Source organism: Lissotriton vulgaris, unplaced genomic scaffold (genome assembly GCF_964263255.1).
Source record: "Lissotriton vulgaris unplaced genomic scaffold, aLisVul1.2 SCAFFOLD_4897, whole genome shotgun sequence".
Taxonomy (NCBI): Eukaryota; Metazoa; Chordata; class Amphibia; order Caudata; family Salamandridae; genus Lissotriton; species Lissotriton vulgaris.
In genome coordinates, this window is record NW_028245051.1 from 26814 (window position 1) to 51682 (window position 24869).

A 24869-nucleotide genomic window follows, 5' to 3' on the forward strand; every position below is an offset into this window, starting at 1 on the left:
ACATTAGAGTAAGTGATGAATAAGCACTGCTTTTGTTAATTTACATAGGCAGAACAGAGACTGCTGGGAAAAGCCTGAAATTAAAGGCACAGAAAATGCCTGCTTCTGGATAGAACACTGAGAAGGGTTGAAAGTTTTTTCTCTGACCCTGGCCACTTATACAAGCAATCCTATGATAGTCAGAAGGACCCACCCTAAAAAGGAAGGGACAGCCATTTGGACCCTTTCCACCTTTTCTATATCTCGCCTGATCGAGCCTGATCGAGCGCTGATTGAGCGGATTAGCACATGTACTTCTCATTTTGGGAAGGTATTGCTTAGCTTGCTACCAGCAGCTCAGTTATGTTATGATGTTAGAGGCTTGCAAGGAATGCTTTAGTCCTGCATTAGGCAGTTTTTATTGCTACTTGCATTCAAGGGAAAGATAATTAGCCAGAATCTGTGACCCAGTTATTCAGCTTGGCATTCCGATTTGCACAAAGGGAATAAGCATTTGAGAAAAAATGCAACATGTGTTTCTTATGTTGTTATGAACAGCTTTTTATTCTTTCTCTTTAGGGTCTAGCCACTGCAGAAATAGATAAATAAGTGCTGACTTCCTGTAAGACGTGTCCAATGCTGGGACAAAATAAAAGGGGACACTTATAAATGATAGTGATATCATTTGAGAAAGGGTAAGTTGACACTGAATTTCATGTGTATTCACAGACCAAGCATGAAAAAGTCCCCAGCATGATCTTCATTGCGTGCTTAGAGCTGGTATTAGCTTTTCAGAGGTGCAGGCCTTTCGAAGGCTCGTTGGTCTAGGGGTATGATTCTCGCTTTGGGTGCGAGAGGTCCCGGGTTCAAATCCCGGACGAGCCCTTTCATTGGTGCTTTTTTAAAGTAGTATTGAAGTATGCATTTCAAAGCCAATATCAATTTTCTCTTTGCAGTAGTGGGTGAATATTTGCTAGAGTCTCATGCTTTTAACCTTGCCCTGCCTGAGCAATTAGGAAACATTTCTCTTTAAGCATTTTGCAAAAATGCTGAACTTGCATGGCATATACAAGCGTTCAGCTAGGGCTGTCTGGGAAGGTTGCATGAAAGAAATCTAAAACCAGAGGCCCTTGGAATAGCCTGTTTTGAGAAGTTTCATCACAGAAGAATCAACTGTAGACATCTGTTTCTGTAGTGTAGTGGTTATCACGTTCGCCTCACACGCGAAAGGTCCCCGGTTCGAAACCGGGCAGAAACAGTTGTTATATTGTCTTGGCTGCAATGTTGAGAGGTGCCATTTTGCCATGAAATTGTCCAGGCCCTGAAGATGGTTTCATGCAGACTCATTCCAAGAAAGTGAATTCTCTTAAAAACACTAAAGTAATTGGCATGTGGATGTATCTGTTGATTCACAGACCTCGCTTTCATAAGAGCCCTGCATTCTGTTCATTGCTCACCTAGAACATGCATTAACTTTGGGAATTGTTGGCACCAACAGGCATCTTAGTTTAGTGGAGTGTTTCTGGTGTTTAAGTGCAGAAGCCCTGGGCTCAATTCCTCGGTGACCCTTCTCAAGGTGATGATACAAATGCATCGTCACCTTTACGTTTAATGTCAGAATTGTTTATTTCTATTTGGTGGTGTATGAATGCTTGCAATAGTATGTTGATTTTTTCTAGCCTTGAATGAATAAAAGCAAATCACTCCTCTTTATGTATTTTTCTAATACATTGATATTTGCATCTCCTTTCCTAGCCTGCATTTTTCACTATCTTACAGGCTGTATATAATAAGTATCAATTCAGGGGCCCTTCTATTACTCAATTCACAACTATTCTATCCTGGCATTGATAAGCAATCTACATCTGCTTCTGTTGTGTATTGGTTATCATGTTTACCTGACGTGTGAAAGCCCCATGTTTGACAGTGCGCGTTAATAAAGAGACCAATGATTTGTATTAAAAGTTGGCATGTGTTTTTGTTACCTTGCACCGGCCAAAAAGTGCCGGAAATGACTTCATTTGCAGTCACTTGAAAAGTAGGGATTCTCAAATAAATGGTAAGAGGTTGGAACAAATCTAAAGGAATGCATGGCATATCTATATGTATGTGTACGCAGGTATCCATATATAAAGATAGATAGATAGATAGATAGATAGATAGATAGATAGATAGATAGATAGATAGATAGATAGATAGATAGATAGATAGATAGATAGATAGATAGATAGATAGATAGATAGATAGATAGATAGATAGATAGATAGATAGATAGATAGATAGATATTCGGAGAGAGAGAGCGTTAATATAAACTGAGACTTTATTTTCCATCAAGCTGTCTTTCCTTTCCTTCAGGAGCAGAATGTTCTGATCATCAGCGCTCCAGAATCTAGTGCTTGGTTGGCAAGCATCACACATTGTGATGTGTTAGCTAAGAGTTCCATGTCGTTCAGACTCATATATTCCTCTGTAGTTGTACCTTGGTGATTCAACAAAATGTGGCATCATAAGCAGCATTCTACTGCCATAGACTGGGCAGAAAAAACATTTAGAATTTCACTGAAAAAGAAAAAAAGCATACTTAGGCAGAGCTTTCTGGACAGTAAGGACATTAGAGTAAGTGATGAATAAGCACTGCTTTTGTTAATTTACATAGGCAGAACAGAGACTGCTGGGAAAAGCCTGAAATTAAAGGCACAGAAAATGCCTGCTTCTGGATAGAACACTGAGAAGGGTTGAAAGTTTTTTCTCTGACCCTGGCCACTCGTACAAGCAATCCTATGATAGTCAGAAGGACCCACCCTAAAAAGGAAGGGACAGCCATTTGGACCCTTTCCACCTTTTCTATATCTCGCCTGATCGAGCCTGATCGAGCGCTGATTGAGCGGATTAGCACATGTACTTCTCATTTTGGGAAGGTATTGCTTAGCTTGCTACCAGCAGCTCAGTTATGTTATGATGTTAGAGGCTTGCAAGGAATGCTTTAGTCCTGCATTAGGCAGTTTTTATTGCTACTTGCATTCAAGGGAAAGATAATTAGCCAGAATCTGTGGCCCAGTTATTCAGCTTGGCATTCCGATTTGCACAAAGGGAATAAGCATTTGAGAAAAAATGCAACATGTGTTTCTTATGTTGTTATGAACAGCTTTTTATTCTTTCTCTTTAGGGTCTAGCCACTGCAGAAATAGATAAATAAGTGCTGACTTCCTGTAAGACGTGTCCAATGCTGGGACAAAATAAAAGGGGACACTTATAAATGATAGTGATATCATTTGAGAAAGGGTAAGTTGACACTGAATTTCATGTGTATTCACAGACCAAGCATGAAAAAGTCCCCAGCATGATCTTCATTGCGTGCTTAGAGCTGGTATTAGCTTTTCAGAGGTGCGGGTCTTTCGAAGGCTCGTTGGTCTAGGGGTATGATTCTCGCTTTGGGTGCGAGAGGTCCCGGGTTCAAATCCCGGACGAGCCCTTTCATTGGTGCTTTTTTAAAGTAGTATTGAAGTATGCATTTCAAAGCCAATATCAATTTTCTCTTTGCAGTAGTGGATGAATATTTGCTAGAGTCTCATGCTTTTAACCTTGCCCTGCCTGAGCAAATAGGAAACATTTCTCTTTAAGCATTTTGCAAAAATGCTGAACTTGCATGGCATATACAAGCGTTCAGCTAGGGCTGTCTGGGAAGGTTGCATGAAAGAAATCTAAAACCAGAGGCCCTTGGAATAGCCTGTTTTGAGAAGTTTCATCACAGAAGAATCAACTGTAGACATCTGTTTCTGTAGTGTAGTGGTTATCACGTTTGCCTCACACGCGAAAGGTCCCCGGTTCGAAACCGGGCAGAAACAGTTGTTATATTGTCTTGGCTGCAATGTTGAGAGGTGCCGTTTTGCCATGAAATTGTCCAGGCCCTGAAGATGGTTTCATGCAGACTCGTTCCAAGAAAGTGAATTCTCTTAAAAACACTAAAGTAATTGGCATGTGGATGTATCTGTTGATTCACAGACCTCGCTTTGAAAAGAGCCCTGCATTCTGTTCATTGCTCACCTAGAACATGCATTAACTTTGGGAATTGTTGGCACCAACAGGCATCTTAGTTTAGTGGAGTGTTTCTGGTGTTTAAGTGCAGAAGCCCTGGGCTCAATTCCTCGGTGACCCTTCTCAAGGTGATGATACAAATGCATCGTCACCTTTACGTTTAATGTCAGAATTGTTTATTTCTATTTGGTGGTGTATGAATGCTTGCAATAGTATGTTGATTTTTTCTAGCCTTGAATGAATAAAAGCAAATCACTCCTCTTTATGTATTTTTCTAATACATTGATATTTGCATCTCCTTTCCTAGCCTGCATTTTTCACTATCTTACAGGCTGTATATAATAAGTATCAATTCAGGGGCCCTTCTTCTACTCAATTCACAACTGTTCTATCCCGGCATTGATAAGCAATCTACATCTGCTTCTGTTGTATATTGGTTATCATGTTTACCTGACGTGTGAAAGCCCCATGTTTGACAGTGCGCGTTAATAAAGAGACCAATGATTTTTATTAAAAGTTGTCATGTGTTTTTGTTACCTTGCACCGGCCAAAAAGTGCCGGAAATGACTTCATTTGCAGTCACTTGAAAAGTAGGGATTCTCAAATAAATGGTAAGAGGTTGGAACAAATCTAAAGGAATGCCTGGCATATCTATATGTATGTGTACGCAGGTATCCATATATAAAGATAGATAGATAGATAGATAGATAGATAGATAGATAGATAGATAGATAGATAGATAGATAGATAGATAGATAGATAGATAGATAGATAGATAGATAGATAGATAGATAGATAGATAGATAGATAGATAGATAGATAGATATTGGGAGAGAGAGAGCGTTAATATAAACTGAGACTTTATTTTCCATCAAGCTGTCTTTCCTTTCCTTCAGGAGCAGAATGTTCTGATCATCAGCGCTCCAGAATCTAGTGCTTGGTTGGCAAGCATCACACATTGTGATGTGTTAGCTAAGAGTTCCATGTCGTTCAGACTCATATATTCCTCTGTAGTTGTACCTTGGTGATTCAACAAAATGTGGCATCATAAGCAGCATTCTACTGCCATAGACTGGGCAGAAAAAACATTTAGAATTTCACTGAAAAAGAAAAAAAGCATACTTAGGCAGAGCTTTCTGGACAGTAAGGACATTAGAGTAAGTGATGAATAAGCACTGCTTTTGTTAATTTACATAGGCAGAACAGAGACTGCTGGGAAAAGCCTGAAATTAAAGGCACAGAAAATGCCTGCTTCTGGATAGAACACTGAGAAGGGTTGAAAGTTTTTTCTCTGACCCTGGCCACTCGTACAAGCAATCCTATGATAGTCAGAAGGACCCACCCTAAAAAGGAAGGGACAGCCATTTGGACCCTTTCCACCTTTTCTATATCTCGCCTGATCGAGCCTGATCGAGCGCTGATTGAGCGGATTAGCACATGTACTTCTCATTTTGGGAAGGTATTGCTTAGCTTGCTACCAGCAGCTCAGTTATGTTATGATGTTAGAGGCTTGCAAGGAATGCTTTAGTCCTGCATTAGGCAGTTTTTATTGCTACTTGCATTCAAGGGAAAGATAATTAGCCAGAATCTGTGGCCCAGTTATTCAGCTTGGCATTCCGATTTGCACAAAGGGAATAAGCATTTGAGAAAAAATGCAACATGTGTTTCTTATGTTGTTATGAACAGCTTTTTATTCTTTCTCTTTAGGGTCTAGCCACTGCAGAAATAGATAAATAAGTGCTGACTTCCTGTAAGACGTGTCCAATGCTGGGACAAAATAAAAGGGGACACTTATAAATGATAGTGATATCATTTGAGAAAGGGTAAGTTGACACTGAATTTCATGTGTATTCACAGACCAAGCATGAAAAAGTCCCCAGCATGATCTTCATTGCGTGCTTAGAGCTGGTATTAGCTTTTCAGAGGTGCGGGTCTTTCGAAGGCTCGTTGGTCTAGGGGTATGATTCTCGCTTTGGGTGCGAGAGGTCCCGGGTTCAAATCCCGGACGAGCCCTTTCATTGGTGCTTTTTTAAAGTAGTATTGAAGTATGCATTTCAAAGCCAATATCAATTTTCTCTTTGCAGTAGTGGATGAATATTTGCTAGAGTCTCATGCTTTTAACCTTGCCCTGCCTGAGCAAATAGGAAACATTTCTCTTTAAGCATTTTGCAAAAATGCTGAACTTGCATGGCATATACAAGCGTTCAGCTAGGGCTGTCTGGGAAGGTTGCATGAAAGAAATCTAAAACCAGAGGCCCTTGGAATAGCCTGTTTTGAGAAGTTTCATCACAGAAGAATCAACTGTAGACATCTGTTTCTGTAGTGTAGTGGTTATCACGTTTGCCTCACACGCGAAAGGTCCCCGGTTCGAAACCGGGCAGAAACAGTTGTTATATTGTCTTGGCTGCAATGTTGAGAGGTGCCGTTTTGCCATGAAATTGTCCAGGCCCTGAAGATGGTTTCATGCAGACTCGTTCCAAGAAAGTGAATTCTCTTAAAAACACTAAAGTAATTGGCATGTGGATGTATCTGTTGATTCACTGACCTCGCTTTCATAAGAGCCCTGCATTCTGTTCATTGCTCACCTAGAACATGCATTAACTTTGGGAATTGTTGGCACCAACAGGCATCTTAGTTTAGTGGAGTGTTTCTGGTGTTTAAGTGCAGAAGCCCTGGGCTCAATTCCTCGGTGACCCTTCTCAAGGTGATGATACAAATGCATCATCACCTTTACGTTTAATGTCAGAATTGTTTATTTCTATTTGGTGGTGTATGAATGCTTGCAATAGTATGTTGATTTTTTCTAGCCTTGAATGAATAAAAGCAAATCACTCCTCTTTATGTATTTTTCTAATACATTGATATTTGCATCTCCTTTCCTAGCCTGCATTTTTCACTATCTTACAGGCTGTATATAATAAGTATCAATTCAGGGGCCCTTCTTCTACTCAATTCACAACTGTTCTATCCCGGAATTGATAAGCAATCTACATCTGCTTCTGTTGTATATTGGTTATCATGTTTACCTGACGTGTGAAAGCCCCATGTTTGACAGTGCGCATTAATAAAGAGACCAATGATTTTTATTAAAAGTTGTCATGTGTTTTTGTTACCTTGCACCGGCAAAAAGTGCCGGAAATGACTTCATTTGCAGTCACTTGAAAAGTAGGGATTCTCAAATAAATGGTAAGAGGTTGGAACAAATCTAAAGGAATGCATGGCATATCTATATGTATGTGTACGCAGGTATCCATATATAAAGATAGATAGATAGATAGATAGATAGATAGATAGATAGATAGATAGATAGATAGATAGATAGATAGATAGATAGATAGATAGATAGATAGATAGATAGATAGATAGATAGATAGATAGATATTCGGAGAGAGAGAGCGTTAATATAAACTGAGACTTTATTTTCCATCAAGCTGTCTTTCCTTTCCTTCAGGAGCAGAATGTTCTGATCATCAGCGCTCCAGAATCTAGTGCTTGGTTGGCAAGCATCACACATTGTGATGTGTTAGCTAAGAGTTCCATGTCGTTCAGACTCATATATTCCTCTGTAGTTGTACCTTGGTGATTCAACAAAATGTGGCATCATAAGCAGCATTCTACTGCCATAGACTGGGCAGAAAAAACATTTAGAATTTCACTGAAAAAGAAAAAAAGCATACTTAGGCAGAGCTTTCTGGACAGTAAGGACATTAGAGTAAGTGATGAATAAGCACTACTTTTGTTAATTTACATAGGCAGAACAGAGACTGCTGGGAAAAGCCTGAAATTAAAGGCACAGAAAATGCCTGCTTCTGGATAGAACACTGAGAAGGGTTGAAAGTTTTTTCTCTGACCCTGGCCACTCGTACAAGCAATCCTATGATAGTCAGAAGGACCCACCCTAAAAAGGAAGGGACAGCCATTTGGACCCTTTCCACCTTTTCTATATCTCGCCTGATCGAGCCTGATCGAGCGCTGATTGAGCGGATTAGCACATGTACTTCTCATTTTGGGAAGGTATTGCTTAGCTTGCTACCAGCAGCTCAGTTATGTTATGATGTTAGAGGCTTGCAAGGAATGCTTTAGTCCTGCATTAGGCAGTTTTTATTGCTACTTGCATTCAAGGGAAAGATAATTAGCCAGAATCTGTGGCCCAGTTATTCAGCTTGGCATTCCGATTTGCACAAAGGGAATAAGCATTTGAGAAAAAATGCAACATGTGTTTCTTATGTTGTTATGAACAGCTTTTTATTCTTTCTCTTTAGGGTCTAGCCACTGCAGAAATAGATAAATAAGTGCTGACTTCCTGTAAGACGTGTCCAATGCTGGGACAAAATAAAAGGGGACACTTATAAATGATAGTGATATCATTTGAGAAAGGGCAAGTTGACACTGAATTTCATGTGTATTCACAGACCAAGCATGAAAAAGTCCCCAGCATGATCTTCATTGCGTGCTTAGAGCTGGTATTAGCTTTTCAGAGGTGCGGGTCTTTCGAAGGCTCGTTGGTCTAGGGGTATGATTCTCGCTTTGGGTGCGAGAGGTCCCGGGTTCAAATCCCGGACGAGCCCTTTCATTGGTGCTTTTTTAAAGTAGTATTGAAGTATGCATTTCAAAGCCAATATCAATTTTCTCTTTGCAGTAGTGGATGAATATTTGCTAGAGTCTCATGCTTTTAACCTTGCCCTGCCTGAGCAAATAGGAAACATTTCTCTTTAAGCATTTTGCAAAAATGCTGAACTTGCATGGCATATACAAGCGTTCAGCTAGGGCTGTCTGGGAAGGTTGCATGAAAGAAATCTAAAACCAGAGGCCCTTGGAATAGCCTGTTTTGAGAAGTTTCATCACAGAAGAATCAACTGTAGACATCTGTTTCTGTAGTGTAGTGGTTATCACGTTTGCCTCACACGCGAAAGGTCCCCGGTTCGAAACCGGGCAGAAACAGTTGTTATATTGTCTTGGCTGCAATGTTGAGAGGTGCCGTTTTGCCATGAAATTGTCCAGGCCCTGAAGATGGTTTCATGCAGACTCGTTCCAAGAAAGTGAATTCTCTTAAAAACACTAAAGTAATTGGCATGTGGATGTATCTGTTGATTCACTGACCTCGCTTTCATAAGAGCCCTGCATTCTGTTCATTGCTCACCTAGAACATGCATTAACTTTGGGAATTGTTGGCACCAACAGGCATCTTAGTTTAGTGGAGTGTTTCTGGTGTTTAAGTGCAGAAGCCCTGGGCTCAATTCCTCGGTGACCCTTCTCAAGGTGATGATACAAATGCATCATCACCTTTACGTTTAATGTCAGAATTGTTTATTTCTATTTGGTGGTGTATGAATGCTTGCAATAGTATGTTGATTTTTTCTAGCCTTGAATGAATAAAAGCAAATCACTCCTCTTTATGTATTTTTCTAATACATTGATATTTGCATCTCCTTTCCTAGCCTGCATTTTTCACTATCTTACAGGCTGTATATAATAAGTATCAATTCAGGGGCCCTTCTTCTACTCAATTCACAACTGTTCTATCCCGGCATTGATAAGCAATCTACATCTGCTTCTGTTGTATATTGGTTATCATGTTTACCTGACGTGTGAAAGCCCCATGTTTGACAGTGCGCATTAATAAAGAGACCAATGATTTTTATTAAAAGTTGTCATGTGTTTTTGTTACCTTGCACCGGCCAAAAAGTGCCGGAAATGACTTCATTTGCAGTCACTTGAAAAGTAGGGATTCTCAAATAAATGGTAAGAGGTTGGAACAAATCTAAAGGAATGCATGGCATATCTATATGTATGTGTACGCAGGTATCCATATATAAAGATAGATAGATAGATAGATAGATAGATAGATAGATAGATAGATAGATAGATAGATAGATAGATAGATAGATAGATAGATAGATAGATAGATAGATAGATAGATAGATAGATAGATAGATAGATAGATAGATAGATAGATAGATAGATAGATAGATAGATAGATAGATAGATAGATAGATATTGGGAGAGAGAGAGCGTTAATATAAACTGAGACTTTATTTTCCATCAAGCTGTCTTTCCTTTCCTTCAGGAGCAGAATGTTCTGATCATCAGCGCTCCAGAATCTAGTGCTTGGTTGGCAAGCATCACACATTGTGATGTGTTAGCTAAGAGTTCCATGTCGTTCAGACTCATATATTCCTCTGTAGTTGTACCTTGGTGATTCAACAAAATGTGGCATCATAAGCAGCATTCTACTGCCATAGACTGGGCAGAAAAAACATTTAGAATTTCACTGAAAAAGAAAAAAAGCATACTTAGGCAGAGCTTTCTGGACAGTAAGGACATTAGAGTAAGTGATGAATAAGCACTGCTTTTGTTAATTTACATAGGCAGAACAGAGACTGCTGGGAAAAGCCTGAAATTAAAGGCACAGAAAATGCCTGCTTCTGGATAGAACACTGAGAAGGGTTGAAAGTTTTTTCTCTGACCCTGGCCACTCGTACAAGCAATCCTATGATAGTCAGAAGGACCCACCCTAAAAAGGAAGGGACAGCCATTTGGACCCTTTCCACCTTTTCTATATCTCGCCTGATCGAGCCTGATCGAGCGCTGATTGAGCGGATTAGCACATGTACTTCTCATTTTGGGAAGGTATTGCTTAGCTTGCTACCAGCAGCTCAGTTATGTTATGATGTTAGAGGCTTGCAAGGAATGCTTTAGTCCTGCATTAGGCAGTTTTTATTGCTACTTGCATTCAAGGGAAAGATAATTAGCCAGAATCTGTGGCCCAGTTATTCAGCTTGGCATTCCGATTTGCACAAAGGGAATAAGCATTTGAGAAAAAATGCAACATGTGTTTCTTATGTTGTTATGAACAGCTTTTTATTCTTTCTCTTTAGGGTCTAGCCACTGCAGAAATAGATAAATAAGTGCTGACTTCCTGTAAGACGTGTCCAATGCTGGGACAAAATAAAAGGGGACACTTATAAATGATAGTGATATCATTTGAGAAAGGGTAAGTTGACACTGAATTTCATGTGTATTCACAGACCAAGCATGAAAAAGTCCCCAGCATGATCTTCATTGCGTGCTTAGAGCTGGTATTAGCTTTTCAGAGGTGCGGGTCTTTCGAAGGCTCGTTGGTCTAGGGGTATGATTCTCGCTTTGGGTGCGAGAGGTCCCGGGTTCAAATCCCGGACGAGCCCTTTCATTGGTGCTTTTTTAAAGTAGTATTGAAGTATGCATTTCAAAGCCAATATCAATTTTCTCTTTGCAGTAGTGGATGAATATTTGCTAGAGTCTCATGCTTTTAACCTTGCCCTGCCTGAGCAAATAGGAAACATTTCTCTTTAAGCATTTTGCAAAAATGCTGAACTTGCATGGCATATACAAGCGTTCAGCTAGGGCTGTCTGGGAAGGTTGCATGAAAGAAATCTAAAACCAGAGGCCCTTGGAATAGCCTGTTTTGAGAAGTTTCATCACAGAAGAATCAACTGTAGACATCTGTTTCTGTAGTGTAGTGGTTATCACGTTTGCCTCACACGCGAAAGGTCCCCGGTTCGAAACCGGGCAGAAACAGTTGTTATATTGTCTTGGCTGCAATGTTGAGAGGTGCCGTTTTGCCATGAAATTGTCCAGGCCCTGAAGATGGTTTCATGCAGACTCGTTCCAAGAAAGTGAATTCTCTTAAAAACACTAAAGTAATTGGCATGTGGATGTATCTGTTGATTCACAGACCTCGCTTTGAAAAGAGCCCTGCATTCTGTTCATTGCTCACCTAGAACATGCATTAACTTTGGGAATTGTTGGCACCAACAGGCATCTTAGTTTAGTGGAGTGTTTCTGGTGTTTAAGTGCAGAAGCCCTGGGCTCAATTCCTCGGTGACCCTTCTCAAGGTGATGATACAAATGCATCGTCACCTTTACGTTTAATGTCAGAATTGTTTATTTCTATTTGGTGGTGTATGAATGCTTGCAATAGTATGTTGATTTTTTCTAGCCTTGAATGAATAAAAGCAAATCACTCCTCTTTATGTATTTTTCTAATACATTGATATTTGCATCTCCTTTCCTAGCCTGCATTTTTCACTATCTTACAGGCTGTATATAATAAGTATCAATTCAGGGGCCCTTCTTCTACTCAATTCACAACTGTTCTATCCCGGCATTGATAAGCAATCTACATCTGCTTCTGTTGTATATTGGTTATCATGTTTACCTGACGTGTGAAAGCCCCATGTTTGACAGTGCGCGTTAATAAAGAGACCAATGATTTTTATTAAAAGTTGTCATGTGTTTTTGTTACCTTGCACCGGCCAAAAAGTGCCGGAAATGACTTCATTTGCAGTCACTTGAAAAGTAGGGATTCTCAAATAAATGGTAAGAGGTTGGAACAAATCTAAAGGAATGCCTGGCATATCTATATGTATGTGTACGCAGGTATCCATATATAATAGATAGATAGATAGATAGATAGATAGATAGATAGATAGATAGATAGATAGATAGATAGATAGATAGATAGATAGATAGATAGATAGATAGATAGATAGATAGATAGATAGATAGATAGATAGATAGATAGATAGATAGATAGATAGATAGATAGATAGATAGATAGATAGATATTGGGAGAGAGAGAGCGTTAATATAAACTGAGACTTTATTTTCCATCAAGCTGTCTTTCCTTTCCTTCAGGAGCAGAATGTTCTGATCATCAGCGCTCCAGAATCTAGTGCTTGGTTGGCAAGCATCACACATTGTGATGTGTTAGCTAAGAGTTCCATGTCGTTCAGACTCATATATTCCTCTGTAGTTGTACCTTGGTGATTCAACAAAATGTGGCATTATAAGCAGCATTCTACTGCCATAGACTGGGCAGAAAAAACATTTAGAATTTCACTGAAAAAGAAAAAAAGCATACTTAGGCAGAGCTTTCTGGACAGTAAGGACATTAGAGTAAGTGATGAATAAGCACTACTTTTGTTAATTTACATAGGCAGAACAGAGACTGCTGGGAAAAGCCTGAAATTAAAGGCACAGAAAATGCCTGCTTCTGGATAGAACACTGAGAAGGGTTGAAAGTTTTTTCTCTGACCCTGGCCACTCGTACAAGCAATCCTATGATAGTCAGAAGGACCCACCCTAAAAAGGAAGGGACAGCCATTTGGACCCTTTCCACCTTTTCTATATCTCGCCTGATCGAGCCTGATCGAGCGCTGATTGAGCGGATTAGCACATGTACTTCTCATTTTGGGAAGGTATTGCTTAGCTTGCTACCAGCAGCTCAGTTATGTTATGATGTTAGAGGCTTGCAAGGAATGCTTTAGTCCTGCATTAGGCAGTTTTTATTGCTACTTGCATTCAAGGGAAAGATAATTAGCCAGAATCTGTGGCCCAGTTATTCAGCTTGGCATTCCGATTTGCACAAAGGGAATAAGCATTTGAGAAAAAATGCAACATGTGTTTCTTATGTTGTTATGAACAGCTTTTTATTCTTTCTCTTTAGGGTCTAGCCACTGCAGAAATAGATAAATAAGTGCTGACTTCCTGTAAGACGTGTCCAATGCTGGGACAAAATAAAAGGGGACACTTATAAATGATAGTGATATCATTTGAGAAAGGGTAAGTTGACACTGAATTTCATGTGTATTCACAGACCAAGCATGAAAAAGTCCCCAGCATGATCTTCATTGCGTGCTTAGAGCTGGTATTAGCTTTTCAGAGGTGCGGGTCTTTCGAAGGCTCGTTGGTCTAGGGGTATGATTCTCGCTTTGGGTGCGAGAGGTCCCGGGTTCAAATCCCGGACGAGCCCTTTCATTGGTGCTTTTTTAAAGTAGTATTGAAGTATGCATTTCAAAGCCAATATCAATTTTCTCTTTGCAGTAGTGGATGAATATTTGCTAGAGTCTCATGCTTTTAACCTTGCCCTGCCTGAGCAAATAGGAAACATTTCTCTTTAAGCATTTTGCAAAAATGCTGAACTTGCATGGCATATACAAGCGTTCAGCTAGGGCTGTCTGGGAAGGTTGCATGAAAGAAATCTAAAACCAGAGGCCCTTGGAATAGCCTGTTTTGAGAAGTTTCATCACAGAAGAATCAACTGTAGACATCTGTTTCTGTAGTGTAGTGGTTATCACGTTTGCCTCACACGCGAAAGGTCCCCGGTTCGAAACCGGGCAGAAACAGTTGTTATATTGTCTTGGCTGCAATGTTGAGAGGTGCCGTTTTGCCATGAAATTGTCCAGGCCCTGAAGATGGTTTCATGCAGACTCGTTCCAAGAAAGTGAATTCTCTTAAAAACACTAAAGTAATTGGCATGTGGATGTATCTGTTGATTCACTGACCTCGCTTTCATAAGAGCCCTGCATTCTGTTCATTGCTCACCTAGAACATGCATTAACTTTGGGAATTGTTGGCACCAACAGGCATCTTAGTTTAGTGGAGTGTTTCTGGTGTTTAAGTGCAGAAGCCCTGGGCTCAATTCCTCGGTGACCCTTCTCAAGGTGATGATACAAATGCATCATCACCTTTACGTTTAATGTCAGAATTGTTTATTTCTATTTGGTGGTGTATGAATGCTTGCAATAGTATGTTGATTTTTTCTAGCCTTGAATGAATAAAAGCAAATCACTCCTCTTTATGTATTTTTCTAATACATTGATATTTGCATCTCCTTTCCTAGCCTGCATTTTTCACTATCTTACAGGCTGTATATAATAAGTATCAATTCAGGGGCCCTTCTTCTACTCAATTCACAACTGTTCTATCCCGGCATTGATAAGCAATCTACATCTGCTTCTGTTGTATATTGGTTATCATGTTTACCTGACGTGTGAAAGCCCCATGTTTGACAGTGCGCATTAATAAAGAGACCAATGATTTTTATTAAAAGTTGTCATGTGTTTTTGTTACCTTGCACCGGCCAAAAAGTGCCGGAAATGACTTCATTTGCAGTCACTTGAAAAGTAGGGATTCTCAAATAAATGGTAAGAGGTTGGAACAAATCTAAAGGAATGCATGGCATATCTATATGTATGTGTACGCAGGTATCCATATATAAAGATAGATAGATAGATAGATAGATAGATAGATAGATAGATAGATAGATAGATAGATAGATAGATAGATAGATAGATAGATAGATAGATAGATAGATAGATAGATAGATAGATAGATAGATAGATAGATAGATAGATAGATAGATAGATAGATAGATAGATAGATAGATATTGGGAGAGAGAGAGCGTTAATATAAACTGAGACTTTATTTTCCATCAAGCTGTCTTTCCTTTCCTTCAGGAGCAGAATGTTCTGATCATCAGCGCTCCAGAATCTAGTGCTTGGTTGGCAAGCATCACACATTGTGATGTGTTAGCTAAGAGTTCCATGTCGTTCAGACTCATATATTCCTCTGTAGTTGTACCTTGGTGATTCAACAAAATGTGGCATCATAAGCAGCATTCTACTGCCATAGACTGGGCAGAAAAAACATTTAGAATTTCACTGAAAAAGAAAAAAAGCATACTTAGGCAGAGCTTTCTGGACAGTAAGGACATTAGAGTAAGTGATGAATAAGCACTGCTTTTGTTAATTTACATAGGCAGAACAGAGACTGCTGGGAAAAGCCTGAAATTAAAGGCACAGAAAATGCCTGCTTCTGGATAGAACACTGAGAAGGGTTGAAAGTTTTTTCTCTGACCCTGGCCACTCGTACAAGCAATCCTATGATAGTCAGAAGGACCCACCCTAAAAAGGAAGGGACAGCCATTTGGACCCTTTCCACCTTTTCTATATCTCGCCTGATCGAGCCTGATCGAGCGCTGATTGAGCGGATTAGCACATGTACTTCTCATTTTGGGAAGGTATTGCTTAGCTTGCTACCAGCAGCTCAGTTATGTTATGATGTTAGAGGCTTGCAAGGAATGCTTTAGTCCTGCATTAGGCAGTTTTTATTGCTACTTGCATTCAAGGGAAAGATAATTAGCCAGAATCTGTGGCCCAGTTATTCAGCTTGGCATTCCGATTTGCACAAAGGGAATAAGCATTTGAGAAAAAATGCAACATGTGTTTCTTATGTTGTTATGAACAGCTTTTTATTCTTTCTCTTTAGGGTCTAGCCACTGCAGAAATAGATAAATAAGTGCTGACTTCCTGTAAGACGTGTCCAATGCTGGGACAAAATAAAAGGGGACACTTATAAATGATAGTGATATCATTTGAGAAAGGGTAAGTTGACACTGAATTTCATGTGTATTCACAGACCAAGCATGAAAAAGTCCCCAGCATGATCTTCATTGCGTGCTTAGAGCTGGTATTAGCTTTTCAGAGGTGCGGGTCTTTCGAAGGCTCGTTGGTCTAGGGGTATGATTCTCGCTTTGGGTGCGAGAGGTCCCGGGTTCAAATCCCGGACGAGCCCTTTCATTGGTGCTTTTTTAAAGTAGTATTGAAGTATGCATTTCAAAGCCAATATCAATTTTCTCTTTGCAGTAGTGGATGAATATTTGCTAGAGTCTCATGCTTTTAACCTTGCCCTGCCTGAGCAAATAGGAAACATTTCTCTTTAAGCATTTTGCAAAAATGCTGAACTTGCATGGCATATACAAGCGTTCAGCTAGGGCTGTCTGGGAAGGTTGCATGAAAGAAATCTAAAACCAGAGGCCCTTGGAATAGCCTGTTTTGAGAAGTTTCATCACAGAAGAATCAACTGTAGACATCTGTTTCTGTAGTGTAGTGGTTATCACGTTTGCCTCACACGCGAAAGGTCCCCGGTTCGAAACCGGGCAGAAACAGTTGTTATATTGTCTTGGCTGCAATGTTGAGAGGTGCCGTTTTGCCATGAAATTGTCCAGGCCCTGAAGATGGTTTCATGCAGACTCGTTCCAAGAAAGTGAATTCTCTTAAAAACACTAAAGTAATTGGCATGTGGATGTATCTGTTGATTCACAGACCTCGCTTTGAAAAGAGCCCTGCATTCTGTTCATTGCTCACCTAGAACATGCATTAACTTTGGGAATTGTTGGCACCAACAGGCATCTTAGTTTAGTGGAGTGTTTCTGGTGTTTAAGTGCAGAAGCCCTGGGCTCAATTCCTCGGTGACCCTTCTCAAGGTGATGATACAAATGCATCGTCACCTTTACGTTTAATGTCAGAATTGTTTATTTCTATTTGGTGGTGTATGAATGCTTGCAATAGTATGTTGATTTTTTCTAGCCTTGAATGAATAAAAGCAAATCACTCCTCTTTATGTATTTTTCTAATACATTGATATTTGCATCTCCTTTCCTAGCCTGCATTTTTCACTATCTTACAGGCTGTATATAATAAGTATCAATTCAGGGGCCCTTCTTCTACTCAATTCACAACTGTTCTATCCCGGCATTGATAAGCAATCTACATCTGCTTCTGTTGTATATTGGTTATCATGTTTACCTGACGTGTGAAAGCCCCATGTTTGACAGTGCGCGTTAATAAAGAGACCAATGATTTTTATTAAAAGTTGTCATGTGTTTTTGTTACCTTGCACCGGCCAAAAAGTGCCGGAAATGACTTCATTTGCAGTCACTTGAAAAGTAGGGATTCTCAAATAAATGGTAAGAGGTTGGAACAAATCTAAAGGAATGCCTGGCATATCTATATGTATGTGTACGCAGGTATCCATATATAAAGATAGATAGATAGATAGATAGATAGATAGATAGATAGATAGATAGATAGATAGATAGATAGATAGATAGATAGATAGATAGATAGATAGATAGATAGATAGATAGATAGATAGATAGATAGATAGATAGATAGATAGATAGATAGATAGATAGATATTGGGAGAGAGAGAGCGTTAATATAAACTGAGACTTTATTTTCCATCAAGCTGTCTTTCCTTTCCTTCAGGAGCAGAATGTTCTGATCATCAGCGCTCCAGAATCTAGTGCTTGGTTGGCAAGCATCACACATTGTGATGTGTTAGCTAAGAGTTCCATGTCGTTCAGACTCATATATTCCTCTGTAGTTGTACCTTGGTGATTCAACAAAATGTGGCATTATAAGCAGCATTCTACTGCCATAGACTGGGCAGAAAAAACATTTAGAATTTCACTGAAAAAGAAAAAAAGCATACTTAGGCAGAGCTTTCTGGACAGTAAGGACATTAGAGTAAGTGATGAATAAGCACTGCTTTTGTTAATTTACATAGGCAGAACAGAGACTGCTGGGAAAAGCCTGAAATTAAAGGCACAGAAAATGCCTGCTTCTGGATAGAACACTGAGAAGGGTTGAAAGTTTTTTCTCTGACCCTGGCCACTTATACAAGCAATCCTATGATAGTCAGAAGGACCCACCCTAAAAAGGAAGGGACAGCCATTTGGACCCTTTCCACCTTTTCTATATCTCGCCTGATCGAGCCTGATCGAGCGCTGATTGAGCGGATTAGCACATGTACTTCTCATTTTGGGAAGGTATTGCTTAGCTTGCTACCAGCAGCTCAGTTATGTTATGATGTTAGAGGCTTGCAAGGAATGCTTTAGTCCTGCATTAGGCAGTTTTTATTGCTACTTGCATTCAAGGGAAAGATAATTAGCCAGAATCTGTGACCCAGTTATTCAGCTTGGCATTCCGATTTGCACAAAGGGAATAAGCATTTGAGAAAAAATGCAACATGTGTTTCTTATGTTGTTATGAACAGCTTTTTATTCTTTCTCTTTAGGGTCTAGCCACTGCAGAAATAGATAAATAAGTGCTGACTTCCTGTAAGACGTGTCCAATGCTGGGACAAAATAAAAGGGGACACTTATAAATGATAGTGATATCATTTGAGAAAGGGTAAGTTGACACTGAATTTCATGTGTTTTCACAGACCAAGCATGAAAAAGTCCCCAGCATGATCTTCATTGCGTGCTTAGAGCTGGTATTAGCTTTTCAGAGGTGCGGGTCTTTCGAAGGCTCGTTGGTCTAGGGGTATGATTCTCGCTTTGGGTGCGAGAGGTCCCGGGTTCAAATCCCGGACGAGCCCTTTCATTGGTGCTTTTTTAAAGTAGTATTGAAGTATGCATTTCAAAGCCAATATCAATTTTCTCTTTGCAGTAGTGGATGAATATTTGCTAGAGTCTCATGCTTTTAACCTTGCCCTGCCTGAGCAAATAGGAAACATTTCTCTTTAAGCATTTTGCAAAAATGCTGAACTTGCATGGCATATACAAGCGTTCAGCTAGGGCTGTCTGGGAAGGTTGCATGAAAGAAATCTAAAACCAGAGGCCCTTGGAATAGCCTGTTTTGAGAAGTTTCATCACAGAAGAATCAACTGTAGACATCTGTTTCTGTAGTGTAGTGGTTATCACGTTTGCCTCACACGCGAAAGGTCCCCGGTTCGAAACCGGGCAGAAACAGTTGTTATATTGTCTTGGCTGCAATGTTGAGAGGTGCCGTTTTGCCATGAAATTGTCCAGGCCCTGAAGATGGTTTCATGCAGACTCGTTCCAAGAAAGTGAATTCTCTTAAAAACACTAAAGTAATTGGCATGTGGATGTATCTGTTGATTCACTGACCTCGCTTTCATAAGAGCCCTGCATTCTGTTCATTGCTCACCTAGAACATGCATTAACTTTGGGAATTGTTGGCACCAACAGGCATCTTAGTTTAGTGGAGTGTTTCTGGTGTTTAAGTGCAGAAGCCCTGGGCTCAATTCCTCGGTGACCCTTCTCAAGGTGATGATACAAATGCATCATCACCTTTACGTTTAATGTCAGAATTGTTTATTTCTATTTGGTGGTGTATGAATGCTTGCAATAGTATGTTGATTTTTTCTAGCCTTGAATGAATAAAAGCAAATCACTCCTCTTTATGTATTTTTCTAATACATTGATATTTGCATCTCCTTTCCTAGCCTGCATTTTTCACTATCTTACAGGCTGTATATAATAAGTATCAATTCAGGGGCCCTTCTTCTACTCAATTCACAACTGTTCTATCCCGGCATTGATAAGCAATCTACATCTGCTTCTGTTGTATATTGGTTATCATGTTTACCTGACGTGTGAAAGCCCCATGTTTGACAGTGCGCATTAATAAAGAGACCAATGATTTTTATTAAAAGTTGTCATGTGTTTTTGTTACCTTGCACCGGCCAAAAAGTGCCGGAAATGACTTCATTTGCAGTCACTTGAAAAGTAGGGATTCTCAAATAAATGGTAAGAGGTTGGAACAAATCTAAAGGAATGCATGGCATATCTATATGTATGTGTACGCAGGTATCCATATATAAAGATAGATAGATAGATAGATAGATAGATAGATAGATAGATAGATAGATAGATAGATAGATAGATAGATAGATAGATAGATAGATAGATAGATAGATAGATAGATAGATAGATAGATAGATAGATAGATAGATAGATAGATAGATAGATAGATATTGGGAGAGAGAGAGCGTTAATATAAACTGAGACTTTATTTTCCATCAAGCTGTCTTTCCTTTCCTTCAGGAGCAGAATGTTCTGATCATCAGCGCTCCAGAATCTAGTGCTTGGTTGGCAAGCATCACACATTGTGATGTGTTAGCTAAGAGTTCCATGTCGTTCAGACTCATATATTCCTCTGTAGTTGTACCTTGGTGATTCAACAAAATGTGGCATCATAAGCAGCATTCTACTGCCATAGACTGGGCAGAAAAAACATTTAGAATTTCACTGAAAAAGAAAAAAAGCATACTTAGGCAGAGCTTTCTGGACAGTAAGGACATTAGAGTAAGTGATGAATAAGCACTGCTTTTGTTAATTTACATAGGCAGAACAGAGACTGCTGGGAAAAGCCTGAAATTAAAGGCACAGAAAATGCCTGCTTCTGGATAGAACACTGAGAAGGGTTGAAAGTTTTTTCTCTGACCCTGGCCACTCGTACAAGCAATCCTATGATAGTCAGAAGGACCCACCCTAAAAAGGAAGGGACAGCCATTTGGACCCTTTCCACCTTTTCTATATCTCGCCTGATCGAGCCTGATCGAGCGCTGATTGAGCGGATTAGCACATGTACTTCTCATTTTGGGAAGGTATTGCTTAGCTTGCTACCAGCAGCTCAGTTATGTTATGATGTTAGAGGCTTGCAAGGAATGCTTTAGTCCTGCATTAGGCAGTTTTTATTGCTACTTGCATTCAAGGGAAAGATAATTAGCCAGAATCTGTGGCCCAGTTATTCAGCTTGGCATTCCGATTTGCACAAAGGGAATAAGCATTTGAGAAAAAATGCAACATGTGTTTCTTATGTTGTTATGAACAGCTTTTTATTCTTTCTCTTTAGGGTCTAGCCACTGCAGAAATAGATAAATAAGTGCTGACTTCCTGTAAGACGTGTCCAATGCTGGGACAAAATAAAAGGGGACACTTATAAATGATAGTGATATCATTTGAGAAAGGGTAAGTTGACACTGAATTTCATGTGTATTCACAGACCAAGCATGAAAAAGTCCCCAGCATGATCTTCATTGCGTGCTTAGAGCTGGTATTAGCTTTTCAGAGGTGCGGGTCTTTCGAAGGCTCGTTGGTCTAGGGGTATGATTCTCGCTTTGGGTGCGAGAGGTCCCGGGTTCAAATCCCGGACGAGCCCTTTCATTGGTGCTTTTTTAAAGTAGTATTGAAGTATGCATTTCAAAGCCAATATCAATTTTCTCTTTGCAGTACTGGATGAATATTTGCTAGAGTCTCATGCTTTTAACCTTGCCCTGCCTGAGCAAATAGGAAACATTTCTCTTTAAGCATTTTGCAAAAATGCTGAACTTGCATGGCATATACAAGCGTTCAGCTAGGGCTGTCTGGGAAGGTTGCATGAAAGAAATCTAAAACCAGAGGCCCTTGGAATAGCCTGTTTTGAGAAGTTTCATCACAGAAGAATCAACTGTAGACATCTGTTTCTGTAGTGTAGTGGTTATCACGTTTGCCTCACACGCGAAAGGTCCCCGGTTCGAAACCGGGCAGAAACAGTTGTTATATTGTCTTGGCTGTGTCAGAACTCAGTACCTGAAATTCCTGAATTCCGTAGGGACGTCAGACTGAAAGTTCGAAGCTAATCTCCCAACTCCCCTACGCCGCTGAACCAGATCTCTCTAGTCTCAGAGGCGAAAGGGAAAGGGGAAGTGGAAGACAAAACAGAGAGACTGTCCACACTGGTGCCTTCAAATCTTCTTCTTCTGGGAGGAAGGGTACACCTGTAAGAATTAACACACCATTACTACATTCCTACAATCGTGACTTCTGGAATATACTATCACGCTACTCAATACCTTCCTTTACCTGTAGGAGTGTGGACTTTAGCCTCTCTCTAATTTTATCTATGATGGCTGATTCTGAAAACTGGTACACACGAAGACTTTGATAAGTTCTAGAAGGTTCCTTCAGAAGGCTAAAGGTGGTAAGCAAAAATATATATATATATTTCCATCTACTTCTGGATACTGAAATAAGTCTGAATGGAGTTGTAATCAATCACAGGCTGAAATCCAATGGAACCACAAGAAAGAGTCTGAAGTTCAGGTTGGCACTAGAAACTGGACTGAGGATAGCGCCAAGAAGGTTTTTTCTCCAAAAAAAAATGTAATTCTCTGCCTCAAGCCTTAAGCATTGTCCTGGACAGAGGCTCATTTATTGTTCATAGCGCCATTCAAAGAACACTGCGGTGAGGATGAGCTATCACAACCCAGTGACTGCCACTCTATGTAAAAGGAATTGTTCTGAATAGCGTCACTGGATTTGCCTGACTGAAACGCTAGAAATCACTGCTGGAGTTCTGGAGCAGACAATACTTTCCAGCTGCAATTACTGAAATTGGAAAGCTCTTACCGGAGGATAATTCACAGAGAGACTGAACCCGGTTAAATCTTTCACAAGGCTGCCACCTGCTGTCCGCTGACGCTGCTTGCATGCAGAAAGTACAGGCTCCGGAGAGAACACAAGGAGTCCCTGGAACAGAATAGCAGCGGAACTTCTTGGGCGCACTGTCAGCGAGGCGGGACCAAAGTAGAGTTAGAGAATGACCTGAAAGGGCACCTAAGCTGATATTTATATTTATTTTGCTAAACTAGGGATTTCCTGAGGGAGAGAGAGCACGGAGCTACCGTCTCTCAAAATTGTCGGTTGAAGTGCGCAGTGGAACGCTCACTCGCGCTTCACATAGGAAGAGCAGCGCGAGGAATGAAACACTAGAGCGCTAATCAGCAGTGCTGCCTGCTGACCTGGAATTCGCTTTAGCCATCTTGGAGTGGAATCTCGACACTAAAACCCTCCAACTGACTGGAGCAGCTAGCATTGTGGTCGCCTGTTTTATCTTGTTTGAGGATGCGGAGGGCGTGTCTTCAACTGCAATTTGGCCATTCCTGACAGTACCCCCCACCAAAACCCCCTCCTTAGGTTTCTGGGGATGAGTTTTATGGAATTCTCTCACCAATCTTGGGGCATGAACGTTTGCACTGGGTTCCCAAGATCTTTCCTCAGGACCAAAACCCTTCCAATCAACCAAATAATACACCTGACCTCTCTTAATCTTGGAGTCGAGAATTCTCTTAACCTCAAATTCTTCAGCTGATTGGACCTGAATTGGGGCTGGGGGTAGGACCTTACGTAGATTTGGTGGAGATCGTCGGATCAAAGACACATGAAAGGTTGGGTGGATCTTTAAAGTCTTAGGCAAATTTAACCTAACACTCACTGGATTTATCATTCGAACCACTGGAAATGGACCCACAAATCTAGGCTGAAACTTTCGGTTTCCTCTCAATCGCATATGACGAGTTGAGACCCAAACTTGATCCCCAGGTTCAAAAACGGGTCCCTCCTTACGACTCTTGTCTGCCTGTCGCTTGTACGCTGCTTTGGTCTTAGCCAAATTTTCAGAAGCTAACTGATATGCTAGTTGTAATTTCTGGACTATCTCCCCTGCTGCCGGAACCTCCACTTCTACTTGACCCACCAACATATTGGGATGCCTACCATAGTTTAGGAAGAATGGGGAGAATCCTGTAGCTGAATGTACGGAGTTATTGTATGCAAACTCTGCAGTACTAAGTAAGGAAGGCCACTCTCCAGCTTGTTCCAATAGGTACAACCGAAGATATTGTTCTAGGTCCTGATTTACTCTCTCGGTCTGTCCATCCGTTTCTGGGTGATAACTGGTGGACAAACGAGAATCAATTCCCAACCCTCTCAAGAAAGATCTCCAGAAGCGAGACACAAATTGTGGGCCTCGATCAGAAATGACCACCTTCGGAATCCCATGTAATTTTACCACATGCTGAATAAATAAGGTAGCCAATTGAGTTGCATCTGGAAGGCCTTTAAGGGGAACAAAATGACTCATCTTGGTAAAAAGGTCAACCACCACCCAGATGACAGAACTCCCTTGACTAGAAGGCAACTCTACTATAAAGTCCATGGACACTGTATGCCATGGATAAGGGGGAACTGGTAACGGCATAAGAAGACCATGAGATGGTTGTCTGAGACTTTTCCCTTTTAAACATAGTTCACAAGTGGCAACATACTGTCTCACTTGAGCATCCATGCCTGGCCAGTCAAAATTTCGCTTCAAAAGCTCCAAGGTTTTAGTTATTCCTTTATGCCCAGCCAATTGCTGATTGTGAAACAAGCCAATAGTCTCTTCTTGTAACTTTGCTCCTGGAACAAATATTTTCCCTTGAATCAACGGTTTTCCATCCTTCACCAATCGATCTGGTCCTTCAGATTCCCAATTTAAATAATTCTCTTTCTGAAATTCTTCCTTAATTTTTTCCTCCAACTGGCTGACCACGGAGACTGCCACAATCTTTTCTTTCGGAATAATAAACTCCTCTGATTTTGACTCCGGTTTTATTTCTGAATCTTCTTCCAGATTC

The 24869-nt window shown here is 40.3% G+C and overlaps 18 non-coding genes across 18 annotated transcripts; all 18 read left to right on the forward strand.

Annotated features, from left to right (window-relative positions):
• Positions 1–792: 792 nt before the first annotated feature.
• Positions 793–864, forward strand: TRNAP-UGG (transfer RNA proline (anticodon UGG)). Its single transcript has one exon. It is a non-coding gene; the product is annotated as a tRNA-Pro (tRNA).
• Positions 865–1164: 300 nt separating this feature from the next.
• On the forward strand, positions 1165–1237 carry TRNAV-CAC (transfer RNA valine (anticodon CAC)). Its single transcript has one exon. It is a non-coding gene; the product is annotated as a tRNA-Val (tRNA).
• A 2143-nt stretch (positions 1238–3380) lies between these two features.
• Positions 3381–3452, forward strand: TRNAP-UGG (transfer RNA proline (anticodon UGG)). Its single transcript has one exon. It is a non-coding gene; the product is annotated as a tRNA-Pro (tRNA).
• Positions 3453–3752: 300 nt separating this feature from the next.
• TRNAV-CAC (transfer RNA valine (anticodon CAC)) lies at positions 3753–3825 on the forward strand. Its single transcript has one exon. It is a non-coding gene; the product is annotated as a tRNA-Val (tRNA).
• A 2131-nt stretch (positions 3826–5956) lies between these two features.
• On the forward strand, positions 5957–6028 carry TRNAP-UGG (transfer RNA proline (anticodon UGG)). Its single transcript has one exon. It is a non-coding gene; the product is annotated as a tRNA-Pro (tRNA).
• A 300-nt stretch (positions 6029–6328) lies between these two features.
• TRNAV-CAC (transfer RNA valine (anticodon CAC)) lies at positions 6329–6401 on the forward strand. Its single transcript has one exon. It is a non-coding gene; the product is annotated as a tRNA-Val (tRNA).
• Positions 6402–8511: 2110 nt separating this feature from the next.
• TRNAP-UGG (transfer RNA proline (anticodon UGG)) lies at positions 8512–8583 on the forward strand. Its single transcript has one exon. It is a non-coding gene; the product is annotated as a tRNA-Pro (tRNA).
• Positions 8584–8883: 300 nt separating this feature from the next.
• On the forward strand, positions 8884–8956 carry TRNAV-CAC (transfer RNA valine (anticodon CAC)). The gene has a single exon. It is a non-coding gene; the product is annotated as a tRNA-Val (tRNA).
• Positions 8957–11127: 2171 nt separating this feature from the next.
• TRNAP-UGG (transfer RNA proline (anticodon UGG)) lies at positions 11128–11199 on the forward strand. Its single transcript has one exon. It is a non-coding gene; the product is annotated as a tRNA-Pro (tRNA).
• A 300-nt stretch (positions 11200–11499) lies between these two features.
• Positions 11500–11572, forward strand: TRNAV-CAC (transfer RNA valine (anticodon CAC)). The gene has a single exon. It is a non-coding gene; the product is annotated as a tRNA-Val (tRNA).
• Positions 11573–13736: 2164 nt separating this feature from the next.
• Positions 13737–13808, forward strand: TRNAP-UGG (transfer RNA proline (anticodon UGG)). The gene has a single exon. It is a non-coding gene; the product is annotated as a tRNA-Pro (tRNA).
• Positions 13809–14108: 300 nt separating this feature from the next.
• Positions 14109–14181, forward strand: TRNAV-CAC (transfer RNA valine (anticodon CAC)). The gene has a single exon. It is a non-coding gene; the product is annotated as a tRNA-Val (tRNA).
• Positions 14182–16340: 2159 nt separating this feature from the next.
• On the forward strand, positions 16341–16412 carry TRNAP-UGG (transfer RNA proline (anticodon UGG)). The gene has a single exon. It is a non-coding gene; the product is annotated as a tRNA-Pro (tRNA).
• A 300-nt stretch (positions 16413–16712) lies between these two features.
• Positions 16713–16785, forward strand: TRNAV-CAC (transfer RNA valine (anticodon CAC)). The gene has a single exon. It is a non-coding gene; the product is annotated as a tRNA-Val (tRNA).
• Positions 16786–18932: 2147 nt separating this feature from the next.
• TRNAP-UGG (transfer RNA proline (anticodon UGG)) lies at positions 18933–19004 on the forward strand. The gene has a single exon. It is a non-coding gene; the product is annotated as a tRNA-Pro (tRNA).
• A 300-nt stretch (positions 19005–19304) lies between these two features.
• TRNAV-CAC (transfer RNA valine (anticodon CAC)) lies at positions 19305–19377 on the forward strand. The gene has a single exon. It is a non-coding gene; the product is annotated as a tRNA-Val (tRNA).
• Positions 19378–21520: 2143 nt separating this feature from the next.
• Positions 21521–21592, forward strand: TRNAP-UGG (transfer RNA proline (anticodon UGG)). The gene has a single exon. It is a non-coding gene; the product is annotated as a tRNA-Pro (tRNA).
• A 300-nt stretch (positions 21593–21892) lies between these two features.
• On the forward strand, positions 21893–21965 carry TRNAV-CAC (transfer RNA valine (anticodon CAC)). The gene has a single exon. It is a non-coding gene; the product is annotated as a tRNA-Val (tRNA).
• The last annotated feature ends 2904 nt before the right edge of the window (positions 21966–24869 follow it).